This window comes from Pseudorca crassidens, chromosome 2, assembly GCF_039906515.1.
Source record: "Pseudorca crassidens isolate mPseCra1 chromosome 2, mPseCra1.hap1, whole genome shotgun sequence".
Taxonomy (NCBI): domain Eukaryota; kingdom Metazoa; phylum Chordata; class Mammalia; order Artiodactyla; family Delphinidae; genus Pseudorca; species Pseudorca crassidens.
In genome coordinates, this window is record NC_090297.1 from 69890951 (window position 1) to 69908241 (window position 17291).

A 17291-nucleotide genomic window follows, 5' to 3' on the forward strand; every position below is an offset into this window, starting at 1 on the left:
GCCATACTATAATTATTTTCTTTGTAGTCTTATTTTCTTTGCAGAGAATGTCTACTGAATTAAGTTGGTGAACTTTTGATACTTATGCTTAATCCACACAATTTCCACAAACATAAGAGTCATAATTCTCATGGTCCAATAATAATGGTATCCTTCAAAACCATAAGAGATTCTACAAGGGGAAGTTCTAAGGATGCCATCACAGTAGAAACTGAGTTTTCAGGAAGTAACAAAGACAGGTATACTATGTTTAAAGGAAATAAGAACATTTGAATTATGAGAAGAAGATCATAGTGTAAAGGAGATTGTAACTTACCCTTACATTACCAAATAGTATCACTGTTACCCCATAACTGTCAAATCAAAAACCTCTAGTCTTCTTCACTGGCTAGTGAGAGAGAGAGAGAAAGAGAGAGAGAGAATCATTGGAAGCTAGGCAGCATAAGAGAAAGACTGAAGGATAAAGACTCACATCTAAATGGATGGATCATCTTAATTTTGCATCTATGTGTGTATCTATATCTTTATCTATAATGAAATAAAATAAGGTTATGTAAAGTAATATAAGTAGCCAATTTCAAATAAACCAAGCACCATGTGAAAAATGAAGGATTAGCTTCAACTTCAAGCACTTTTATCTTTAAATTTAGGACTCAGATTACTGCATGCAAAAATTCAAATTTCGGCAAGAGAACAAAGTACTTATTTTAACTTCAAGATGAATTTTCTTGTAATAATGCCTAAAACCAAAATTTTAAATTGATACTTTTTCCTTAGAATTTTATGCAGAGAATGTATTTATTCAGCCAAGATTTTAACCAGAATACATTTAACTGGAGCATGTACATGTCAGATTACCCCACTGTATCTCAAACCCAATTTTTAGGTTTATCTATAAACGTTCCTTTTTCTGTTAAAGTGTTTTTAGAGCTAATTATAAATTTAAGGTAATATATCTTTAAGTTTTGTGAATGTTTTCTAATGCAATTGAATCAAGTAGTTCAAGGCCTTATGGCAATAAAAAGTTTTAAAATGAAGTATAAAATGCACCACAGTCTGCTATTACATAGCTCTTTAATTTTATTACCAAGAGTATACTGACTGAATATTGCCTGATGTGTTTTTATTCTAAGTCCCATTTCATTAGTATGAGCGCTTAAAACACTATTCATTAATGAGAAAATTTTGATGATGCATATCTTTTTTCTCTTGTAGTATTTTATTATCTTGGTAATATTAATTTAGACACTACCAAATACTTGTAACAGTCCAACATTAAGAATTAAGAGTCTTTTCAAAACTGCTAGTTATACACTGGGTCTTTTAATTCCAGATATAAAACAGAGAGACTACATTCTATTCACAAACTTCTCTAAAAAATGATAGTTTTGTTACATGAAAAATATGCATGAATACAAATAATAAATTTGCCTTTACCTCTCATATAAGCCATAAAACATATATTTCTACTTAGTCTTTTGTATAAGTACAAATACTTCTTCCTCTTGTATGTGAAAATGTTTCATTAGAGAGGTGTTTCTTTCTGCTGAGGCTGACTTTTTCCTACAACAATGTTGGAAGAATGGACCTAGGAGCCAAATTGACTAGATTTGACTCATGGTACTGCCACTTCCTGGCTGTGTGCCCTTTGGAAATTCATTCACTTGCTCCTGCATCAGTTACTCATCTGTAAAATGAGAAAAATACTGGCCTATCTATTGGGTGATCTTGAATTAATATATGTAAAGGGTTACATGAATTAATATATGTAAGGTCAGAACTATGCTGATCATATAAGAAGTATTGTATGTTAGGGGTTATTATTCAGAAACTAATTCAAGAAATATTTATTGAGAGATTACTATGTGCTAGGCACTCTTCATTGTGCAGAGAGACTATCTTAGTTCCTAAAGTTGATCTGAAATGCCATTACTAATGGAGAATCAGTCACTCTACTAGGAACTGAGTTTATCAAAATAAACACCCTCTAATCTCAAAATGCTTACAGTCAAGGGAGTAAAATGATGATTATAATACATTGTGATAAGTATTATGATGGAAATATGCACAGGGCACCCTTGAAAGCATAAAGAAGAAATGTAATGCAGACAAGTCTAGGTCAGGTAGGACAAAATGTGGCCATTTATGGAAGAGGTAATATGCGTACTGATTGATGTAGGCTAAAAGGATATTTCTTGAAAAGTGTGAGCAATGTTAAAGCACATATGTCAAAGGCAATTTTCCCATAAGAAATAATGAGAAAAGATTACATTGCCTCATTTCTAGGACACCAGCTACAGTTATAGGTTAATTGCTGATTCTGGTACTGATTAAAAGAGCAATAGAGGTCTCCTTTACTGGCCCCCTAGGGCAAAAATTGCAAATGCTACAAGGTCCCCTTAGGAAAGTCTGGTCAATAAAACAGCTTCTACTCTGCCCTGTGGAATGATACACAGCAATAGCTTTATGTGACTTATTAGAATTAGAGATTCCATATTGACCTTGATTACTAAAAGGCTACTCTCCTGATATAATTCAAGGCCAATCTGAATGGTTAAAGCAAAAAACCATAAAATGAAATGAAACAATAATAACAACAACAAAAACAAACCAAGAAAGAAAGAGAAGAAATAAAGCATAACATACATTCAAAGCAAAATCACAAAAGTGCAAAAAAGAAGCAGCACTGAGCAACAATTTACCAAGGATTAGCTTAAGATGGAAACAACCTTGGTGAATAGTAATGCATGTATGTTAGAGTCTAGATAAAGTGTGTGCATATATTTAAACCAACAAATGGCACTAAGTTTCTACCACAGAAATTCACATTAGTATACTGTGTTCTTTTTACCTGGTCTGGAGGATTCTAGCAGCTTGAAAACCAGGAGCCCCATAGAGAAGCCAGGAAACCTCTTTAAAAAAAGAGAAAAAGAAAAACTTAAGCAAGGAAGTAAAAAATAAAAGGTGACAAGGATATGATAGATATGAGTGTTTTAAATATATTTGAAGAAAAAATACTAACACATGTTTGGCAGATTACTATTTTTAATAAAACAACATATCTTGGCATTTATTTTATTTCCTTTAGAAAATGTATGATTTCATTTTTAGAGGAAAAAGAAATAACCTGTATCTTAATATTTGAAATTAGATGGAATGAATGAGCACATAAAAATCCTCATCTGGAATATTTTAGATAATGACTGTGGGAGCAAATGCATACTTAATTGTATGATATTCCTTTTGTGAGATCTCGAAATGAAACGAGTTTTATTCTTTCTATAAGGCAAGAAATGTGGTTGTCAGAGTAAAGAGGTGTAGAGACCATATATGTCTAATGACTGAACCTCACCTGAATTTAGCTTGTATCAAATTAGTACTTTACATTGATTTTTCATAAGGATATTGGTGTCAGTCTTTCTCTGAAATGTCCTCAAGAAAACTCACCTAAGAGTGCCTGATTTCTTTTGAAAACTAATTCCTGTAAAATGGCTACTCCTGTTAGATGGTGTAATAAAAGCATAGTAGAGGAAATAAAAACCAGGAAGGACACCTATCTTTCCTTTCCAACCAGCACCACCTCGGTCCTCTACTCACCAATCTGTCAAAGTTAACTTTCTGTTCTTAACCAGATGTTGGTGGTATACAACTCTAACCAATATTACGACAGCTACCATCTTATTTGTGCTACTGATATTGCTAGTAGCAAAGTTTTAAGCATTAGTTATTGTGGCCCACTGATGCCAAGTTGATTTTTCATATGTGGATCTCTAGTATGTGGCTTTATCGGCACTGACCTCAGAGAAGAACCTGTGAAGGAATTAGTGGGAACAGATATTGCTACAGCTAGTCTTAATTCTTTAACACTGGACAAGTCCCTTCTCTCCTAAAGTATAAGAAAAAGTACATCCTGACAGCGTGTGGTTATTCAGCAAACTGTTGAGTCATTTGTTGAATAAAGTCTTTGGGGGATAGAGTCTCTACCCTCATGGAGCTTATACGCAAAGTTTCAAATAAGAAACCTAAAATAAAATTTGTGGCAACACCAAGACTGGCATGTCTTGCATATCTTGGCATAAACATAATCTATAATTTATTTATTTTAAATATTTTATAGGAGAGTTTTAATGCTCCAGCTTGGGGTTGCCTCACCTCCCCCAAGTGGATATGAGACACCTAATAACAGAGAACAGGTATTTATATATGCCTGATTTATTTTACAGACTTATCAGTCTATGAAGAATTGGAAATTTTGAGAAAAAGATTCTTCACCACTGATAGTTTGAGAAGTATGTCCTCAAATCCTGTGTATTTGGGGAAGGAGTACAGAAATTATCTTTAGCTAGATATAATTAGATCAAATGAAATAGAAAAATTCTGTAGGTAACAACTAATTTTTTTTTTTAAATCAAGTAGCAGGAGAAATTAAGAATTAAAGATAAAACTGCCAATCTCAAACAAAGGAAGAAAATTAAAAAGAAATAGGAGATATTATAAAGGAAGGGTAAGAAGGAAACACAATATAGGATACAAAATCTAACTGTAGGGATTTTGGATTTTAAGTGAAATGTAAATATAAATGAAATGAATTTTTTCTTTCAATAACATATTATCAGAATAGAATGAAAAACAAAACAAAATCCAGTGATATGCTGTTAGTAAGCAACCTAATATATGGAAAAGATGAAAGTTAGCAAGTAAAATGATGGAAATGAAGAAAAATGATATATCAGGCAAATACAAAGCAAGAAAATGCTGGTGCTGCTTTATTTAAGTCAAATGGGATTTTTAGGGTTAAGAACAGTCACTATATATTAATAAAGATTGAAACTCAACAAAAATAGTTTTACCAGAGAATACACGGAGAGAAATTAGCATTAAATGTTTATAGCAAAGGAGAAAGTTTGAATATTAATATGCCTAGTATCCAACTTAAGATGTGAGAAAAAAACAGAATATCACTAAATAATATATAAAGAGAAAAATATAGAGATAACAGAAAATAACGATAGTGAACACAAAATAAGGAGGATCAACAAGGCCTAAATTTAGTGATTTGTGAGAACTAGTAAAATAGAAAAGTTTTTTGAGGATTGATCAAGAAAACATACAGAAAGATCAAATAAACAATTTTAGAAATTAAAAGAGGTCATAATACAGATACAATTGAGGATTTTTAAATGATGAAAGACTTATACAGACAATTTTAGGTAAATACATTTTAAAATTAGAAGCATCAATTTGCTCCCCACCCCCAAAACCTCACACCCAAACACACATACGTAAACACAGTTATTTAAAATTGACTCAAGGAAAAAAAAAAAATTTGAATTGACCTGTAACAATTAACAAAATTGTATCAGAAGAATCAGTAGCAATACATCTACCCCATACATAGTACAAAATCCATCAGGAAATTTTATAAGAGATTTCTATTGCACACTAAACATTTATAATATGTGCAAAACAATAGAAAAATTGGAATGGCCATTTAATTGAAAACCAAAGAGGAAATTTTACGAATTCACATATATTAAAGTGAAAACCTATTGTGCACCAAACTGAATCATAGTCAAAGTGAAAGACTAGGCATAGACTCAGAATTTATACATAATGTGTAAAAACCACAAAGACTATATATAGGTAGTGTATGTTCCTAAAATTCAGCATAAAAACAAAAGGGTCCAGTTTAAAATGTGCAAAAAATCCAAACTAAAATTCACAGAAAATAAAACTTGAATAGCCAATAAGCATAATAAGGTTTATAAACTTGATGAAGTATAGATGTCTCCTAGATTCCAGTAGAATACATTATATGGGGAAATTTTTATTAATCCACGTGGAGGATGCTGTGAGGCACTGCCCAGATACCCTTCAAGGATGAAGACATTCATTACCATAACTGCAGGAAAAGCTACCATTGGAAATCCCTCAGCTGTCAGCTTCCTTTAAGGAAATTGAGAACACATCAGCTGAAGAGAACAGCCTCATCCAAGCTTACATTCAGAAACCAATGACCTTCCGATGCAGGGGCATAGAGGCCTGGATTGTTTGTTCCAACTCAGGACAACTGTGAAGAGTTAAGCTAGATTCAGATTCCCCAGTCAGGTGGGTTAAGGCCTCAGTAAAAACTGCGTCAGGACTCTTCCCTAATCCTATTTACTTGCCTCCCCTTTCATAAATGTTTGTCCTCAGAGTACTCGCTAATACACCTCCAGCTTCCTGGTCTCCAGCTACTGCAGGTGAACCCAACTCGTAACAGTGGGTGCCAGGCATGGTCTGAGAATGGTGATGATGGAATAGGATTTGGGAACTGGATCGTCTGCCATCTGGCTGGTAACAATTACCCCATCCCCGGTGGTTAGGGTAATACATAGCTCCAGGCATGAGGTAACAGTGCAATTGCTGAAACAATCCTAAGAGGCACCTTTCCTCAGAATTTGTCCTTACCTCCCCTACTAAGCACTAAGCCAATGACTGAAGTTAAGTCACAACAACATGACCAACACATGGACATATTAGACCTGATAAGAGAGGAAAATGATATACCTAAATGGAACTGCAGGACCCAGTCAAATTGGGTCAGGAAAGCAGGCATAAAACTGCATTCTATGGGTGCATAATTAAGAGGACAGAACTTACACAAACATGTGCAATGCTTTAAAAATCACATGTACGAGAAAATCAAGTTAAAAAAATTTGATTTTCATAAGGAGTACACCATTATATAAATAATTTCATTTCATCAACATATCATAACCATAGCATTACACAGTGAAGTTCAATAAAGAACATTTCTTAAAAATTCAAAATAATTTATTCTAAATATGCAAAATCTCTGATGAATCGACATGATTTTAGGGTAAATGTTATGACATAAAAGAGTGGATAAACCGTGTATGATGGGAAAAACTCCAAGAATGTTATTTCTCACAATGAAATTTTTGAAAAACAACATCATCAACAACAAAAAAAAGAGTAGAGAAGTCAAGATTATATTATCATCTATTGAGTACCTAGAGTCTACAGTTTCACTGTTACCAAAAAATGATGTGCCTGCTTTGAAGACTAGGTGAGATCTTACATTTTGGTTGCAAAGAACACTATTTGGAATGGGTGCTTGAATGGAAAACCATCCAACATCTGCAGAAGCTGGTGCAGAGCATATATAGGAGTAGGTAGATACCTGCTTCAGTTAACTGCTCTGGGTCCAGCCCAACACACTGGCAAATAAGTAGTTCACAGCCAAAGATCTACTACCTTAGAAATAGCTTTAGTAATTTTAGTCTAGACATATTTAAAGCAGATATAATGAGTTTTCCATCACAACCTTAAAAAAGGCACTAATATAACTTATTTTTACAACCAAACTATGTGGTAAACTCCATAATAGGAACCGGATGCATAAACTGTAGGTAATTACTTTTGCCCTGATACCTAGGATTATTAGAAATAAATATGGAATACCATATGTCAATGAATATGTTAACTTTAGACTAATAACAAATTCTAAATAATTTTATAGTAGAACAAGTACCCATTTCTAAAATGTCATAGTCAAATCAGTTATTGGAATCCCTAAGAAAATATATTATTTCAGAAAGACATACATTCCAAATAATCTATAATGTCTAATCATAAATACACAGATTTTGTTAAGGACAGGTGAAAAATAGCTGCATTTTACTTAATTGCTGCCTTTTAATGGCTCTTTTATTCTACCCTAACTTTCATGACAGTTTATAAACATCAATATCAAGGAAAGGAAAAGCCAAACACTCCCTTTGAAAGGAAATAGGATATTTCAAATCTTTTGTTTAGACATGAGGTAAATTATGACAAGTTTGCCACACTACATTTTTTTTTTCTCATGAATAGAGGCTACGTTTCTAATTTTCCTACCTTTCAAATAACTGATATCTGAAATACTGAAAGAGCTCAGATTTTGGTGAACATAGGAACAGAGTTAGGGTTAGGAACTGTATGCACTTGACAGTTACTGTTCTATTTATATCTTGGCTGACTACTAGAAGAAATCAATGATATAACTGTGGAGTCATAATGGAGAGATGGTGGAAGGAAAAGAGTTGTCATCCCAAGATTCCACCTGACTTTGTCTAAGAGAAAATTCTATGGAGCAGGCATACTTGACTAAAACAAAAACTCCAGTTGACTTTGCCATGCATAATTTTGAGAAGGTTTTGTCAAAAGAAGAATTTTAATGAAAAATAGGAGAAATATTTTTGGTATAAATTATTATCAAAATGGATCCTTAAATTCAGGTCTCTATAATACTCTGGCTATTCAGTATGATAGAAGGAAAACACCGTTTCAAGTGAGAAGACCTGTGATCTATGTCCTTTTCCATAATTCACTCTGTAAGTGACTTGGTTTCATATATTAACCTTGCCTCCATACATTCATTTATAAAATGTAACTTATGATTTAGAATCTAATATAATAGTTTCTAAATAGTGATCACAAATTACAAAATAAGCTAAAATCATATTTCATATATATATATATATAAAATGTTATTAATTAAGGATCTGTACCTGAAAATTAAATTAATATAAAAATAAAACTTTTCATTTGTTTGTTTTTATAGCCTCGTTTTCACCCCATTAGTGAGGAGGAACTTTCATGCTAGGACTATGGACATGGCCAAACACATGACACATGACACTGGAAAGAGGCAATTGATAGCAATTTATTAGTCACAGATATTCACAGCCCAGGAAGGAGGATGCTGAAAGCCATGAAGGGACTCCCAGAGGTTGTACTTGAAACACAGTGAACAATCAGGGGCTATTGGAGACAGACCTTCAGGTTTCAAGAAGGTCATGTGACTCCCTGTTTCCTGCAAGAAGATGTGATTGACTTGATTCAACAACTCAGTGGGCTGGCAAGGAACTACAACCCACTACTCAGGGAAAAGCAGGAACTGTGCCTGGTCCCCCTGATTAAAGTGTTTTTTAGCTACACAACCTTATCCATGGCAACAGAGTGGGGAAGAGAACTTGCAGTTAAGCCATAATTTTAGGTCCTTCACTACACAGGTCACCAGGAGAAATCTGTAAAATCAAATAGAAGGTAGCCTTCTGAAAACATTTTGAAATCTGTTAAACTAATCAATTGATATGAAAACTGTGTCATAAGTAGCCTTTTTAAGAGAAATTCATTACTTAGGATAAAATAAAGGATGCTTCTATTCATGGTAAATCTTTCTGGCAATAATCAGTACAGTTAATTTTCTAAGTACTTCTGAAATACATTCAAAGTTAGGGTCAGCTGTCTTGAAAACTTTTATTATTTATTTAACTTACAAGAATTCCTTTAAAAAAATCTTTAAATGTTTAGATCTTGGCAGTTTCCATGGGAAATGTTTGCCCTTCAATGACCCTTAACTCCCTATTTCATAGATACTAAGTATCCATTACAAAAAGCATTCTTCCTTCATTAATGGATTTAGTGAGCTTGTTTTTTTCAAAAAATTTTAAAACTTTTTTTTTTTTTTAGGAGAGGGACATTGTTAATTCTTTTAATTCTGTTATGCTATTCAGTTATACTCCTGAATCAATTACACCATACTTTTATCTCACTAGAAATGTTTTTCATGGATATTCCACCATTTGTTCAAAACATTGCTTGGCAGGACCATGTTTATTCATTGCTTCCAATCATGCATAGATGAAATATAAAGTTTTCTTCCTTATGGATTAGCCATCTATTTTCTTCCTGGTGTTGATATAATTATTTCATTGGCCTAAAACAAATCCATTTGGCACAGAATTATATTCATTTTTGGTTAGAGACTTCACATGTCCACATTGTTTAAATACGCACTTTCAGTCTATTATGTGGATGTTTAAAATAAGAAAGGTTTTAAAATTGGGGTTCACATATCAAATCCCCTCTAGTTAGAGTTCACTTATAATACATTTGTTATTACCTAATGTCTATGAAAGTGTTCTGTACTAAAGCACTATACAAATAGTATTCTTCACAGTAATACTTCCCTGACTTTTACCACTCTCTTCCTCAATACCATTTTTTTCTTTCTTAAAAGTTCCACTTTATTACTTTTCTGTATTGATTCCTTATGCTATGTTAAGATGATTTCAACCTACCAATTTATCCATCTCTAAATTATTTCTGAATCTAATGAATTAGTCATGAGCCCTTCAACATATTTGAGGCCACTTTTACCCCTTAATTTCTAAAAGTATGTGTAGATTTGTGTACCTCTTTGTTAACATTAGGAAGACTTGATATTTAGAAAAGAATAACATTTGTGTTTGCAATATTTGTCAATATTTCCTTCTAAACTTATAGCCAAATATATACACACAAAAGAAAGTTGTCAAATATACTAAATGTAATGAAAACATACAGAACATTATTTTGTTCTTTCATGCTTTCATGCAAACTATGGAAATACATGTGTGATTATACTCAAGCATCAGACCATCCGATGTTTTAGTCTTCACTGTTTTTATAGTTATATAAAATTCTTGATTAAGCCAGATATATAAATTAATTGTGGTACTCATAATTATTCATGTATACCTGGGGAGACAACATTTGAATGGGGGGGAAGCTATCAAATTTCACTGTTATATTCCTTTATGGCTTCTTTCTCCAATATTCTCTGTCAATATGCATGCTCTACAATTTAGGAAAGGCAAATTACACATATAGTTCTAATTCTCACAAATCTATGTATAACAGAGGGTGTCTGATCAATACATTATTGAGAATAAAACTATTCAATGAAAAAAAATGAGTAGCATAATTTTAAAGATCTAAGGAGTCTTATAGTTGGAAAACATGTTACAAAGTATGAAGATCTTATTTGCCATCCGATTAGATAAACATTCAAGTTTTTGTTGAGTCTGAAATGTTAATATTTGAAGATTCCATATTCAGAAAAATAATATAAAATTAGAAGTACAAGATTAACTTCAGGTCCTTTGAATAAACTGGTAAAGATGAGTGAAGCATAAGCTTCATTAGTTTCACCATTAATCTATACTTCTCTTTGTAAAAATATCGTATATAAAATCCCATATCCATGACTGGATATATTTGGTTTTTTTTTTTTTTTTTTTTTCGGTACGCGGGCCTCTCACTGTTGTGGCCTCTCCTGTTGCGGAGCACAGGCTCCGGACGCGAAGGCTCAGCGGCCATGGCTCACGGACCCAGCCGCTCCGCGGCATGTGGGATCTTCCCGGACCGGGGCACGAACCCATGTCCCCTGCATTGGCAGGCAGACTCTCAACCACTGCACCACCAGGGAAGCCCTGGATACATTTATCTAATCTAAAAGTTGGGCCTTATTTTGACCTCAAATCTACCTTGTTTAGATGTTTACTCATTGTCTTTTGGAAGTACTCAGAACATTTGCTCCTTTCTCATGATAGCTCTTTAAATGTTTGAATTAAACTGTCATCTCTAAACAAAGTTGTTTTTTTTTTTTAACTCAGTGTTAAATAATCTCTGATTCCCTCAATTATGTCACATACATTCACAATCTCTCTGAATTCTTCTAAGTTGACATGATTCTTCTCAATGTGAAGGATACAAACCACATACAATTCAAGAAGTGTTAATGTAATAATAGTCCTACTTTCCATTTCGATATTACTGTGATTCAGACTACCCAACTCCCACCCTCAGTGCCAAAGCAATGGGCAATAATGACATCTCCTTAAAGTAATTCCAGGTTGATGCTAAAGGTAGTTAACCACAGAAGTCTCACATCTGAGAATTCATCCTAGTTTTATGTTATTTTATATTGCTTTAGTGTTAAGCTCTTTATTGTTCAATCTATTAATTAATCCTTCAAGAAAGAACCATCTGTAGGTCAAATCTCTTGGCTAAATATTGCTACCTGTTTGAAATATTCTTCAATGCTTCTGTATAGGACTTAAATTTCCCCTTGAATGCAAATGACTTGCAAGACAATTTATCTTTTTAAGAAGTTTAAAGGGATGGTTTCTTATTTTGCAATGAGTTAGCTGAAGAATGTATCTTCTGTTTGAATGTTTTAGTTTTTTAAATTTAATTTTATTTTTTAATTGAAGTATAATTGATTTACAATGTTGTATTAGTTTCAAGTGTATAGCAAAGTGATTCAGTTATACATACATATATATGTATATGTATATATATTCTTTTTCAGATTCTTTTCTTTTATAGGTTATTAAAAATATTGAGTATAGTTCCCTGTACTATATAGTAGATACTTGTTGGTTATCTATTTTATATATAGTGTGTGTATGTTAATCCCAAACTCCTAATTTATCCCCGCCTTCCCCTTTTGTAACCATAAGTATGTTTTCTATGTCTGTGGGTCTATTTTTGTTTTGTATATGAGTTCATTTGTATTTTTTTTTTTAGATTCCACATATAAGTGATATCACATGCTATTTGTCTTTCTCTGCCTGGTTTACTTCACTTAGTATGTTAATCTCTAGGTTCATTCATGTTGCTGCAAATGGTATTATTTCATTCTTTTTTATGGCTGAGTAATATTCCATTGTATATATACACCACATCTTCTTTACCCACTCATCTGTTGATGGACGTTTAGGTTGCTTCCATGTCTTGGCTATTGTAAATAGTGCTACAATGAACATGGAGGTGCACATATGTTTTTGAATTATGGTTTTCTCCAGATATATGCCCAGGAGTGGGATTGCAGGATCATATGGTAGCTCTATTTTTTAGATTTTAAGAAACCTCCATACTGTTCTCCATAGTGGCTGCACCAATTTACATTCCCAGCAGCAGTGTAGGAGGGTTCCTTTTTCTCCATGCCCTCTGTGGCATTTATTATTTGTAGACTTTTTAATGATGGCCATTCTGAGTAGGGACTAAGAAAACAATAGAAAAGATCAATGAAACTAAAATCTAGTTTTTGAAAAGATAAACAAAATTGATAAAACTTTAGCCTTATTCATCAAAAAAAAAAAAAAGGGAGATGACCCAAATCAATAAAATTAGAAATGAAAAAGGAGAAGTTACAACAGACACCACAGATATATTAATAAAAAAAACTATATGCCAATAAAATGGCAACCTAGAAGAAACTGGCAAATTCTTAGAATGGTACAATCTCTCAAGACTGAACCAGGAAGAATTAGAAAATATGAACACACCAATTACAAGAACTGAAATTGAATCTGTGATTAAGAACTCTTAGCAAACCAAAGTCCAGGACACGATGGCTTCACAGGTGAATTCTATCAAACATTTATAGAAGATTTAACACCTATCCTTCTGAGACTATTCCAAAAATTTGCAGAAGAAAGAACATTTCCAAACTCATTCTTTGAGGCCACCATCACCCTGATACCAAAACCAGACAAATATACCACAAAAAATGAAATTTACAGGCCAATATCACTGATGAGCATAGATACAAAAATCCCCAACAAAATACTAGCAAACCGAATCCAAAAATACATTAAAAGGATCATACACCATGATCAAGTGTGTTTTATCCCAAAGATGCAAGCATTTTTCAATATCCTCAAATTAATCAGTGTGATATAACACATTATCAGAATGTATCTTATTAAAATGGAGTTGTATTGAATTCATAAATTTACTTTAAAAGTAAACATTTTTTTTTTGTACTGAGTTTAGCCTAAGTCATATTTTAGCTATCATGTATGCCATGTCATGATCTTTCAGCCATTTGAGGGAATGAATAACGCAATTTACAATCATGATTATTCCTGTGTTTACTAAATAGAATGATAGGGCCATTTTACTACTACTGTCTCCCAGTACCTAGCATAATATCTAGCATAAATGCTTTCCAGCTGGTAACAAAACCACAGATAAAGGTTAGAGTTAATACAGATGAAACATTTTTGCCATCTCTGATCGGATCCATAAAGACGTAAACTCTTTGTTTTCCTCCATTGTTGAAGGATATGTTCTTTCATACAAAGGCTGTAATTGTTCCTAACAAATGGAAAAGAACTAACTTATTTTGTTTGAGATACAATTTTATCATCAGTGTCAATCACAGAGACTAAATTAACTGAGTTGTAATTCACATTCGTTAAGGTGATATAAGTAAATTAAGCAGTTAGACATGTGTTCAGCCATCCTTGAATCAATGATCCAATATTTAAAAGTCACAAAATTTGGAGGGTGATTAAAGGTACAAATGATTCAGATCATTTCAATTTCACAAAATTGAATTCAGAAAATGTTGGAGAAATAGCTGTTAAGTAACTAGAATTTGAGTGTCAATTGTGGCTATATAGTCTTGAAGAAGTCACTTTCTTCACCTTTGTTTTTCTTCATCTATGAAAATAAGAACAATACCTTCTGTCCCTCCTATACAAGACTTATGAGAAAGATCATCACAAAATTTAGAGTTAATTAGGAAAGAGGAGCAATTAAACAAATAAAAAGTACAAAAAAAGTGTGTAAAGATGTTACTTTAATTTCTTAAATAAGGTCATGAAAAGTAATGTTTTCTAGCTCCTATAGTATGGCTGAACCTGTGGCTTGTTCGTTTCATCTCTGATATCTCGTTTAAACCTCACACAACCTGGCAGGAGATATATTAAATGTACATGAAAAACAAGGAAAGGTATTCTGAAAGAATAAAGCAATGGATTTAATAATTTCTAGAACTGGGATTTGTACTCTAACAATTCTATGTGATTTCAAAGTCAAAGTCTGTCTGGGTTCTTTCTGCAATATCAGACTATTCTGCATTGACTTATTGTATTGTAATCTGCTTCTTTCACTGTATTATTAGTAGAGTTTCCAGATTCCCATTTGAAATTTAAAAAAAAAAATGTTTAAATAGCTCTTTTTAAAGAAATATCATAGCAAAGATTTGTTTTATCTGTTTTTATTTTCCCCAATTAATAATAATAATAATTGGCCTATTAATAGGCTTAATAATTGGCCTATTACGAAAAACATAGGCCATATAAAACATTTTGTAATGAAAATCAATCCCAGCATTTGAACTAAGCTTTAAAAAGAAAGTAGAAGATAATAAATTGTGATCATAATTTTTGTCAACATAAGTGTATTATTCTTTGCTTAAAAATGCAAGTATCTTCAAATAAATCCATACAAACAATATTTGGACACAATACAATGAGTCAGTTCTGTTTCTGTAAGGTCCATCAGATAATATCTGAACTATTTATATAGACTTTTGTGTTGATGTGATACTAAAATAAGACACAGTGGGTGATGTATATTTACAGTGAGTCTATTCTACACTACAATCTTATGTAGAACTCGTGATTTGAAAATTCCTGCTGAAAAAGTCAGAGCTCAATGTTACCTGATAGATGCCATGACACAACAAATATGACATGTGATAATTCCATTTTATTTCTAGAGATGTTTATAGTAACGGGGGAAAAAATCAACGTGTTTAAAAATAGAAGTAACAGGACAAATTTTAAATATAGTTTAGGTGTAGGACAGCTCCTGAGAGATGGCAGGGATACAAAAGTACTTGTTAAGTGAATGAATGATAGAACGGGGATGCAATCAAGTATGAGCTCAAATTTACACTCTACTAAGTGTAAATTTTATTTATTTCAAAACTTAATGCTTGCTCCTACAACATAAATTATTTCAGACTAGGAAAGCAAGGAATCTGAAAAAGGTCTTTACATACAAAATCTTGGACTTTATGCTCTCTTTCCTACTTTGAAAAAAAAAATAGGTAGTGGTGAGGGGTTGGGTCCTCTGAGAACCCTCAAAGATTTTTCACCCTCTGCCTCTGGCTCACAGACAGCTTTCTCTATGGAACTCTTGATCAACAATGTGTGTGGGCTGTGAACACCTGGGTTGCCCTGCTGGGAGCATGGTGCTCTGTCTGTTAAGGATGTACATTGCTGTCTGCAAGTTTTGTCAGCAGGAGCCTGAAAAAAAAAAAAAAAAAAAAAGCAAAAGAAAATCCAGCAGAGGTAATTCACAGGGGGGCGAAATCCACACATCAGTAAAACGGAGGTGGCAGAGTGTTTCAGCATCCACAGGGAACGCTATCAGAAAAAATGAAAGTGCTACTTTGGATTGTGAGGAGCAGCATGGGGTGAACTCCACAAAGAGAGAAAATAACACAAATTGCCTACCTGTGATAAACTAGTCAAGTTCCTGGAGTAGTGGTTTCAGAACATCCTCCCTTCTTCCTTCTGGTCAATTGAATGCCTTTCAAGTGGGGGTGATTCAGTGCAGAGGTTGTATTTAGAGTAATCAAGTGTTTGAGAATAAAACATTTGGAAATGTATAATGTCTAAGTGGTTGTGGCCAGTGAACAGTCACTTGGGAAAAAGAAAAGAGCAGAAAAGAAACTATCTTTACATACTAAAAAACATCTTTACTAGATCTTTAAAACATATGACAAGCCATTTGGAGCCAATAAAAGGGATTTTTCAGTCTTATACAATGTGGCATTTTGAAAGGTTGACATTCACCCCAAAGAGATTATATAATAATAGACTATAATAAAATGCCACCCCTCATCCCACCTTTTACTTCCTGATATCAGGCAGTGTTTTTGAAATCATCAAGGAATTTGATATTGTTCATGTGATTATCGTGCTTAAAAGACAAAAATAGGAGCGAAGAAGTCAAAGGTGAGGTTTCTGTCTTATCTAATGAGTAGAAACTTGGTGTTATTTAGCCTGTGTGGCTTGGGAAAAAGCCGTAACAAATACAGATATACTGTTCCTTTTTATTTTCAGAAAGCAAGAGCTTCATTATTCATGCATTCATTTAGCACATACTATTGTAGATTTTGGTATTCGATGCTTTGCATGCCTCTAATACAAAATCAAGTAAGAATGTCATTAAATTTTTTTAAAGTATTATGAAACCTATTAGCCACCTGACATTTAATTTAAATCAGACCTGCCATTCATTTTTAATAATATTTATGAATCTCTGAGGTAGAAGAAATCAATATATATTTTTATAAAACAAAATCAGCAGGAAGTAGAAGACCCTCAGCAACACTTTGATTTTCTTCTGGAAAAGCAGCAAATGATGTTGTTTTGTTGTTCCTCTTATCTAAACTTTCCTGAATTCCTTTAGTCATCTAGCAGTATGCTGTTAGAGAAACATTTTTACTAAAAAGCTAAAGCCTTCAAAGGGACTATTTACTCTGATCCTTGCACATCTCTTCCTTCCTCTCTGTTTTTCTCTTTGTGCCTTGATTACCTAAAAAGACAAACAAAAGTGTATGAAAAAGATTCTACGTCTTTTGTTTTTCCAAGACTAACAGGAATCAGGGA

General features: G+C 33.0%; 1 long non-coding RNA gene across 1 annotated transcript in view; it reads right to left on the reverse strand.

The window, feature by feature from the left end:
- Positions 1 to 316: 316 nt before the first annotated feature.
- The window catches only part of LOC137210786 (uncharacterized), a 457872-nt gene continuing 440897 nt past the window's right edge, over positions 317 to 17291 (reverse strand). Inside the window, exons 2-3 of the long non-coding RNA XR_010936727.1 lie at positions 2852 to 2912; positions 317 to 388 (exon numbers count right to left, since the gene is read on the reverse strand). This is a non-coding gene — a long non-coding RNA (uncharacterized lncRNA). The remainder of the gene's footprint in view (positions 389 to 2851; positions 2913 to 17291) is intronic.